Below are 10,128 nucleotides of genomic sequence, written 5' to 3'. Positions count from 1 at the left end.
AGAGTGGCTGTGGTAGAACTCGGATGCCCACCTGAGTAAAACCACCACAGTCCTTCTGGGGACATTTCAACAGTGACTACTTGCAAAAGGCATAATGGTCAAATCTGCATCAGGTTCAGCTCCTTCCATCTTTCCTAGTCTTCCAGCACCATCTCAACAGGCCTTGCCCCTTGAAACATGATACATGATTCCCCCCCCCCCCCTTTTTTTTTGATGCAAATACCATTGTAGAGAGCCATCACAAAGATTTAACATAATTTTACATACTTTGAACAGAGACATACACTCACACACCCTCAGTGCTGCATACTATAGGCACAGCAAGTCTGAGACAGAGCTAGCAGTATGGATGTCAGTCATCCTGCATTATTTGGCAAGGGATCCCTCCCGGTCTTTCTTACTCAGAAATACAGATGCCTCCCAGTGTACATCCCAGGGTTTGAATGCTCTATGGTGCAGAAAGGCCAGGAGTCCTGAGCATCTCCCTCCCACCTAGAAGGCTGTCAGACTGTCTAGCAAAATTTGTCAAATAAAAGTTTAAAACAATTTAGCCAACTCACAAGCCATGAAAGCAGAGAGTAGTTTTAGGCCTAGTTCTGTAAATTCCAGCTGTTTTATATTTACACAAAGTAGCAGCTTGTAGGATGAATCTTTAAACCACTACTTTCCAATTTGGGAAAAAAGAGAAATTCATTTGGCTTATAATAAGGGGAACTATAATAAACTTCTCGTCTTGCAGAAAACAGGCCTCAAAAATAGCTCAGAATGGCCATGTTCAAGAATTCTGGCAATTTTTTCCTTTGGAAATTAAAGCTTCTCACTTTGCCTAAAACCAGCAGACATATCCAATCAACTGATAAATTTTATAGTTTATATCTCATAGCAGAACATTTCTCTTTGTAATATCATTGATGTTGTACTAACATAACATACTTCTGCAGTTCATTTGTGTAAGTCAGGAAGAAATCAGCACTTGTACTAGAACATCATATCTTCTCTTGGTCATATACTGAAATCCACCACCAACTCCATCAGTAAATCTCATAGGCAGATGTTATCTTTAAAATTGTTGTGTATATGATATATTCCTCTAATCCACATACAGAGGACATGTTTCAGAGCACATTCTATTTGTTTCTTCCTTGGCATAGATAACATTTAAAGGGCCTACCTAATATCAAAACTGAAAACATTTTTATATCGAACAAGTAGAATATCTCAGTAAACAGATGACTCCTACCAGACAAAATCTAAGGATATCCAGGGTTAATATAATGCAGGAAAAATAATGGAGTTGAATCTAGTTGAGAACAGAGGTATGTAATGCTAGAGTGTTTTATGTAAGTGTCTTGTGGCCACATCAAAAAGAATTTCTCAAGCTTTAAATGTTTAAGACCAAAAAAAATTTGGGGGAGAAATCAGACTGAACAGTTCTTGTTTCCATGAAACAGGAAAAAAAAAAAAAAAAGCATAAAAAAGATGTCCATAATGTCCATATTACTCTAAAGTGGCACTTCAAGACTGTCTAGTGGAAAATAATAATAATAATAATAATAATAATAATAATAAACACATACTGATTTCTTAATGTCAGGGAAAAGCTATTTCAATTGCTTTTCTGTGGGAAAATGGTGATACTTGGTAACCGGTTAGGTTGATCACAGCTGGCCATTTCCTATGGATATATCAGGAGATACTGTATTGATCCACTGTCAAGTTTTCTAATTTGAAGAAAATTGTTTGACTTCAGGGTGGCACTATGCATTGCTTGAACTCCACACTTCCTGGTGTGGGGGGTTCTTATTTATTTGTGTTTAACACCAGAAACCTCCATTAATCAGCTGTAGAATACACGCAGAATTCCAGCTAGCCTTGGCAAGAGACTCTGCTGGGAAGTAACCCCAGACAGCTTCACTGTGGCAATTAAGCACTCATTCATTAGTAGTGTGAAAATATAAAGGCTGTCTGATGAAAACAGACATATATCGCATCCAAACTTTTGAAGGAAGGAATTCTGTGTTAATTTCACAGATTGTCTTGGCCAAATTAATTTATTCCAACCCTGCAAGAAGGTAGCTTGAACTGGATTGTGAAATCTAGTTTCAGTTTTCCTAATGAAAAGTTTCACTGAGTAACTCTTGGGAACAAAAACAGGCCCACATTTTTTTCCGATCTACATGCAGTCTTCAAGTTCACAATTTCCGTGAACATTTTATAAAGGGAATTAATCCAATATCATAGATAGACCAGACCAGCTGCTATTGCAAGTTGCTCATGCTCTTATTTAGAATTAAGCTTAATTAGTTAAATTAAACTTAGAGAATTTAAGAATTAAACTTAGAGAAATTTGCAGGTTTTGGTAGCATTTGTGTTTACAGCTCAAATACTAAGGGGTAACTCTTTAAGCCTCAGTAGGAAAGCATCATTTACAGACAGAGGAATGAGGGATAGGGTATGACCAAGGTCCTGGAAAGAATCAGTGTCACTGAGTGCAATTTTGTTGTCAGCCATCCTTCAGGAAGGATACATCTGACCTTATTCTTATGAAGAGCTTGATGGTAACCAAATGGGCTGCATTTGTAATCACTCTTATGCTTTGACTCAGGAGACGATTAGTCTTGTAGGCTTTAAAAGAAAGTTAAATGCAACCTCTGCCAAATGTTCAGCCACTGGAGACATACATGAATTCAGATATTTTTTTAGCAGGGATTTTATATCTATTCTAAAGAAAGGGAAGGGAAGGGAAGGGAAGGGAAGGGAAGGGAAGGGAAGGGAAGGGAAGGGAAGGGAAGGGAAGGGAAGGGAAGGGAAGGGAAGGGAAGGGAAGGGAAGGGAAGGGAAGGGAAGGGAAGGGAAGGGGAGGGGAGGGGAGGGGAGAGGGGAGGGGAGGGGAGGGGAGGGGAGGGGAGGGGAGGGGAGGGGAGGGGAGGGGAGGGGAGGGGGGGAGGGGAGGGGAGGGAAATCTTACTACTACTGTTGAAGTATTTTCCATTATATCAATTACTGATAGAGAATAGTGGAAGGGCAATAACTAAGACCTGTTTAAGACCCTTTAGTTCTGAAAATAATCTTGCAGAAGTCTGAAATACTTTAAAGTAAGCTGTGGTTACACTAGTTGGCATAAAGAGCCAACAGACCATTAGCCAGATGAAAATTGCTGCAATGTGACAGATGTTTGACTCCATTTCTGCCTGGAGGCTGGTGTAAACTAGTAACATCAGTTCTTTGCCAGCTGGATAATATTTGTATACAAGATACTATCTCTTGCTCAGGTAATACAGTGACTGTCCATTCCATGTTAGCCACTGGAATGAAGGAAAGAATTAGCCTAGGCAAAGGATAATTAATCTTATTAAAACATACCAAAACACAACAACTGGAACTCATTAGACTAAAACAAGATTGAACTTCTGGTCTCAGTTTAATTCCTTGAAGATAAGTGTCCAGAAGTAAACACTTTTATCCCTGTGGCACATTTATTAAACGTCTTAAAAGAGAATTAACAATTGAGAATCAGCATAAAGTCCAAACAACTCATTTTAACCATGCAGAAGTATTCTAGGTCAGCACAAATAAATCTGACAAGGTAGGGTGGAGAAAATTGTGCTGAAGTGTATTTGTTCTGTAGTAAAAGTACAAGCCATTCAGTAAAATTATTTGGGAATATTTCCCAAGCCAGGTACATTTCACTTGAAATAGCAAATATTTTAATATTTTGTTTCATACACTTGGATTTCCTGAGCAAAACTCTATATTTTTGTCTTGAATCTCAGTATTTTAGTGATCAAGTCTACTTGGCATTTACATTAAAAGGCAGATATTTTATTATTCACTGTAGCCACTTGCTTCTGTCTATAAATTTTTTTTTTTTTGATAGTTTTCAAACTCTTCCTTTAGAATCTGTCTAGGACAAGAAAACCTAATGTGCACAACAAATGTATTCCAGCAGCTCAGTATAAACAAAATGTTGCAAAATTCTTTACTGAATCCTGCTGTAATCAACCAACAAAAACCCCTTCTCTCCCTTCTCCAATGGCTACACAAACTGAATACTCTGATTCTCTATAATTATTCTAGGTAATATTGCTCTCAAAAAAAAAAAAAAAAAAACCTACCCATTTGCAGTCAAAAGTAGCTTGCATTCACTGGTACATTTTCAGACTACCAGACACATGTGCAACCACAGGAGCTATACAATGGCTGTTCTTTGGAAAGTAATATTTGAAGAGTAACAAAACTCATAGTTTATTCGACCTGCATATAAAACCATTGAAGTATAAGACATTTATCATATTAAAAATGCATCATTAAAGTTTAAAAGCAGGTGCAGTTACTCAATAAGTTAATGGTATAGTCTGAACACTCCACTCAAGATTGTATTGTTGAATTCCCGTTGGGATAAAACAGAAAGAGAAAAACAGAGGGAAGGAATTAAAATGACCTTGCACCAAGGTGCTGATGCCTGAGCCTGCATTTCTGGTAGGCTGTGGTTGAGCTCCACTCTGAGGATCTTTACAGCACTGCATTTCAGTACTGTGAATGGATGAACGCTACAAGTGACCATGAAAAAAAGCAACAGTCACTACGGAGAGAGACGTGGGTGACTCTACACGTACACTAGGACACAGTTTTTCATGACAGTAAGCCTTAGGCAGGCTGTTGAAGGAAGAATAAAATAATATATATCAACAGGAAAATATTAAAAAGTTAAAATATTAAAAAATAAAAATATAAAAATAAAAGTTTAAAATATTAAAAATTTCCCCTACCATTTAGGAGTCATGTACATATATATAATGAACCTGTATGGTCCCTAAGGAAATTGAATAAAGGACAGGATTTCCAATTTATGCAGAATAGAAATCAGTGACATTCTCAAAACATCTGTGTTTTTGAGCACATGCCTTTTTTTTGTTAGGTCCAAAACAAATTTATTTCATATCATTTAACTAATAATTTAATTTTAAAACTATTATAATTTCTTTAAATGACCATTTGTTTGGCTTCAGATATAAAATTGTCATCAGATGAAACTTGTCAAAACTCCCTTTTCCTTTGTTTTAGCCAAGAGTTCAGCATAATAGGAGTGGTTAAGTAGATCAGAGCAGTTTTTGCTGGGATCTTTACGTCCTCCCTATTTGAAATTCAGGATTTTCTCATTTAGATATGGCTTAAACTGAAGACCTTGACTGTATCTCCTCACCATGTGCCTATCTAAAGAGTGTATTTGGTATGCACTGCCACAGAGCTTGTGGCTAAGTTTCCTCTGAAAAGTATCTGTCTTATTCACATCATTCCATGTTACAAATGGACCCAAGCATAGTAAGTGGGGATATTTGTGGGATCAGCCTCCATACTGCACCAGAATGACCATGGCGATGTAACCACAGACTTCAGTGGGAAGCAATGCTGGATGAGTTTCCAATATAGACAAAACTTAAGTTGATGAACTTAGATGGTAGTAAACCATGTAAACCACACTACCATGATGATAGTGACTTGAACCACAGATATTTGAGGGAGCTTCTTTGTTTAGCTCTCTCAAACTTATGTGAGGAAGCTAGCTTGTTATCTTATCAGGACAAGGCTGATAGTAGTAAAATAGCTACCAGGCAGTTAGATGGTTTCTAAAGAAAAAAGATAGAGCTGAAAAACTGGCATGGAATTGAAAGCCTCATTTCCGTTCAGCCTGCACTCATATCACGGGTGTTTAAAACCCATGGGTTTTCAAGGTCTGCTTTATTTAAGACAGAACTGCAACTATGTAGGCCACTTAGTACCAGGTAACATTAATGGTTTTATTCACAGATAAAGTTTATAAATAATGAAGTGGCCAGCTCAGGGAAAAAAAAAAAAAAAAAAAAAGAGAGAGAGAGAGAGAAATTGTGTTTATCTTCTGTTCAGTCTTTTTTTTTTTTTTGAGGTGGCATCTGATAAAAATCATGAAAACTAAATATCATTTTCGACAAAAAGGAGGTGAAGGGGAAAGAGGGAAAAATAAATAATTTTAAAATATCACTTCAATCATTCTGCTGAAAATTATTGAATGCTTCATCAGTGATAAATGATGTTTTAGCTGACCCCTGACATTGGTTCAAAAAACTTTGTAATATCTGTAAGGCATTATGAAACACGAAAGGTTTTTGAAACTGCAAGTTCCCACAGTTTCTGGACATACTTGCATACTGGGGCATTGCTTTAGTAGTAGAACCCTCAGTGGGAATATATAAAGAGCTTCTGAAAAAAAAATGGCACAAGGTTGTCCACTAGGCCACGGAAGAATTTGTGTCCCTCTTCTTCCTCTTCAGAAACCACAGTTCTCTGGAAGAGATGAAGAGATTTTTTTGATTCTTTTTCTTCAAACGTGCTTAAACAGGAATGTACAGAAGTAGCAAACTAAGCACAAAAATAAATTATTCATGTATATGCGTGTGTGTATTATAGAAATTGTCTCCTTCGATAAGCAAAGCTGTGTTTTGGAATGGATATGGATATACGCTTTCAGAACATAGGCCACATATCACCAGGTTATATTGATTACAATACTATCACTGTGTAAAGAGACAAAACTGATGCAGACTTCATAGACCAAAATCATATCATTGAAATGCAGTGTATTGATTGTTGTTTAAGTGAAATATAACCCATAAGCTAAAAAGAAAAATATTTTAGAAGTGCAAATTCTTTAACAGTAATTTGCACACATGCATCAAACATAAAATCATTTAAGGTACACATACCTGAAGTATGCACAACCTTACAATGTGATGATACATATGCGTATTCATAGTGATACATTCCTTTAGTTTCCATAGCTCTTCCTCTGTATAAGAGTGTTCTTCAAGCTTCAAACTAAATAATGCAATGTATGTTTGAATTTCCAAATAAGTTTATACCTTTAAAAGAACACAGCTAAACTCTAGAAGCAAACAAATTTCTAGTCCAATTAGAAGTTCAGAAAAAAATCAGTAGAATATTCATTATTCACATTTCCTTAATTTCACTGGACAAGTACACTACAAATTAACCCAGAACTCATTATTACTTTGGAGGTCAAAATTATTATTCATTTTCTGCCCTTCAAACAAGGAAACTTAGTTTGGTATGCTCTTAATTTTTCTACTAACATAAAATGGAATGGTTAATTTTTCAGCATTTGTTGTTCATTATTCACTAAAGAAAATTATCTGTTTTATAATTTATCATTGATGTTCTATTTATGTACCATGAGTGGTTGTCATGGTTTGTTTTTCATCTTTCAAAAATTAAAGATGAACTAGTTCTTTTGTTGTTATCCACAAATGAAAGAAATGAAAACTTGTTCTTCAGGTTCCAAAATCCACATATTTGTGCTGACAACATATTTCACTTTAAAGAGAAGTCACCTTCATTGTGAACTTTGCCTAGTTCGTGGTTTATTGGCTAATACTTTAGATAGTACATTTTGGAGAACACTACATAAATTCCTGTTTGATCCTGAAAATTTGCATTATTTTATTAATATGCTTACAATAAAGTTACATATTCATCAGTTTTTAAATCCTTTCATAATGATTTTCCAAAGTAGAAGCAAAGATTTATAGACAGATACCTGTATTGAAAACTTAGCTTTCATAATTGCTACTCCTCCTGATTTCTGAGTATTGTCCTTAAAACTGTTTGTAGGAAAAAAAAAATATATATATATATAAATAAAAAAATCAAGGTGTTCAAATTCATAAACAATGATAAATTTTGCTGTGCATACAGAAAAAGTTGCTGAATACTCATACCACAAGTTGGTGTCCATATGTGTAGACATTATCCTGAAGACAGTACTTCATGTATAGAAAGCTTAAGTTTGAGAATCTATCCTATGAATGACACTACAGGAAAGATGCAGGTGCCTATTCAAATGACTAAATATACATGGCCAAAGACATCTTTGGTGTTTTAAATAATACAGATTTTTTACACAAAGTCAGCAGGTGTGCCACAGAAAGTACAGAAGACTGCATCCTTTCTGAGCAGTAGTGAAAGGAAGGGAACCCTGAGGAACTGAATAGGTATCATTCACAGCTGTCATTAGGAAATCAAATCTTTCCTCTCACATTTGGCACTGATGATACAGTATTTTGGTATTTTGTCTCTACCAACTCCACTTCTATATTCTAAGACTACCAAAGAGTTTTTGGATAGATGTGTAAAGTTTTTAGATGCTAAAAAAAAAAAAAAAATAAAAATCTTCTGAGTTCAGTCAAGCACAAGAAATGCCAAGATCAGTTCTGAGAATGTCTTCCAGTGATATATGTTAAATGCATGCAAGTTCTAGATTGAATCATGCTTCTGTTATCTTATGAGCACTGATTCCCAAGAGTAAGATCACTGATGCCTACCATAATCATGTTTGCCACAACCCATATATGTGATCACCACCTGTGGTGTAGCAAGACTAGTCAGGCAGGACATCCTTGGCTGATCTCTGTCTTAATTCCTGTATAAAAAGTTACACGGGTACCCATCCAAATTAGAAGATAGTCCATCAGATTATATAGTTTACTGGTGTCTCAAAAAACTTTATTTATTGACAAGATGTGAGACTGAGTAGTGACAGACGCATTGCAGCGAAAAGTTGATATTTTGAGACTGTCATTTAGGGAATGACTCAAAAGTGTGACATTGTATTTAAGTATGGTTGATAATCGGTGATAACACTACCAACATGCCTCTTATCTTTAAGCACTCAAGGTATATAGGAGTTAGGCATTCAAGTGACTTGTTTCAGGAAATTCAACTCCACGAAAGTGGAGTCTCATCAGAAAGTGAGTTGACTCCAGAGGGAAAAAATACATTAACGATCCCAAATTCTTGGTAGCCAACCCAGATCCATATATTTCCTTAAACAGAATTCTTCACAATAAGCAACTGAAAGAAATTTAATAAAAATGAAAAAAGAGAAAAATGTATTGTGATACTAAAACTTTTTATTTGAGATTCCCAACTAATCACTGACAGTCATCTTAGTAACAAGTTTGGGCATTTACCTCTGCGTCAATAAACAGTAAAACAACCACACACACACAAACACACACACACACACACATACACAAAAATATATTAATTACTTTCTGGGGTAGTAAAATACTATTATCTTCAATTCTAGTACATATTTACAGTATCATTTGCAAACCAATTGTGTAGCATACAAACAATACTCATTTTGTAACACATAGAATTCCTTCTTGAAAATCACAGTATTAACGCCCCAACACTTGAAGAACTAATTTAACTGGTTGTGCATCAAAGGTTTCACAATGTAGGTATTAAAAATAAATAAATTAAAAACTCAGGAGCATCAACATGTTCCACACCACGTGTCAAATATGTTTTAGAACATCACAGCACATATTCCAGAGTGAGTTAGCAAAAATTCTGCAAAAATTCTGCACAATGTATCACATTCTGCACAAATATCTGCACAATATGTGCACATATGTGCACATATCTGCACAAATATCGTAATACTCTTTCCTGTAAAATTAGTTTGTTTTTTCCTGTAAAATTAATTGGCAACAAATGCATCCCAGCAAGTCTCACAGTCCCCATGCAACACAACACTTTATTTGGATTGCAAGTATTGTGTAGTAACTGTGGCACACCCCGTATGTGATTTTTACATTTACTCAAACGATGGATTTTTCCCTTCGTATCTATTATTTATGTCAAGGGTGGCTTGTCCCTTGATAACCATTGATAGGCCTTCTAAACAGTTTAGGTGAGCTACATATTAATACATGCTAATGTTCTGACGCAATAACTCTTCTGAATTGATACCACTATGGACTGTAATGAAATACATTGCAGACTATATTCAGCCCACAATGGATGGAATATGGATTCTGCTGTCCTGATTTACAGTTAAATAATGACTGGACTCATTGCTAATGAGATTCTAGAACTCTTGTTTTGTTTTAATATAGTTTGCATTCTACAAATTTGTAGTTTTGATGGTTACTTTAGGTTTTTTGTACTGAAAAAATACACTTCTATTTTTGTTTGTTTATTTTTTTGCTTGTTTTAATGTAAATTCATTAGTGCTGGCAAATTTTTCTTCAGTTCAATTTTGAAAAATGGTATCTACAGTGGCTT

This window comes from Anser cygnoides, chromosome 1, assembly GCF_040182565.1.
Source record: "Anser cygnoides isolate HZ-2024a breed goose chromosome 1, Taihu_goose_T2T_genome, whole genome shotgun sequence".
In the NCBI taxonomy this organism is placed as follows: domain Eukaryota; kingdom Metazoa; phylum Chordata; class Aves; order Anseriformes; family Anatidae; genus Anser; species Anser cygnoides.
Note: the sequence above shows the minus strand (reverse complement) of the source record.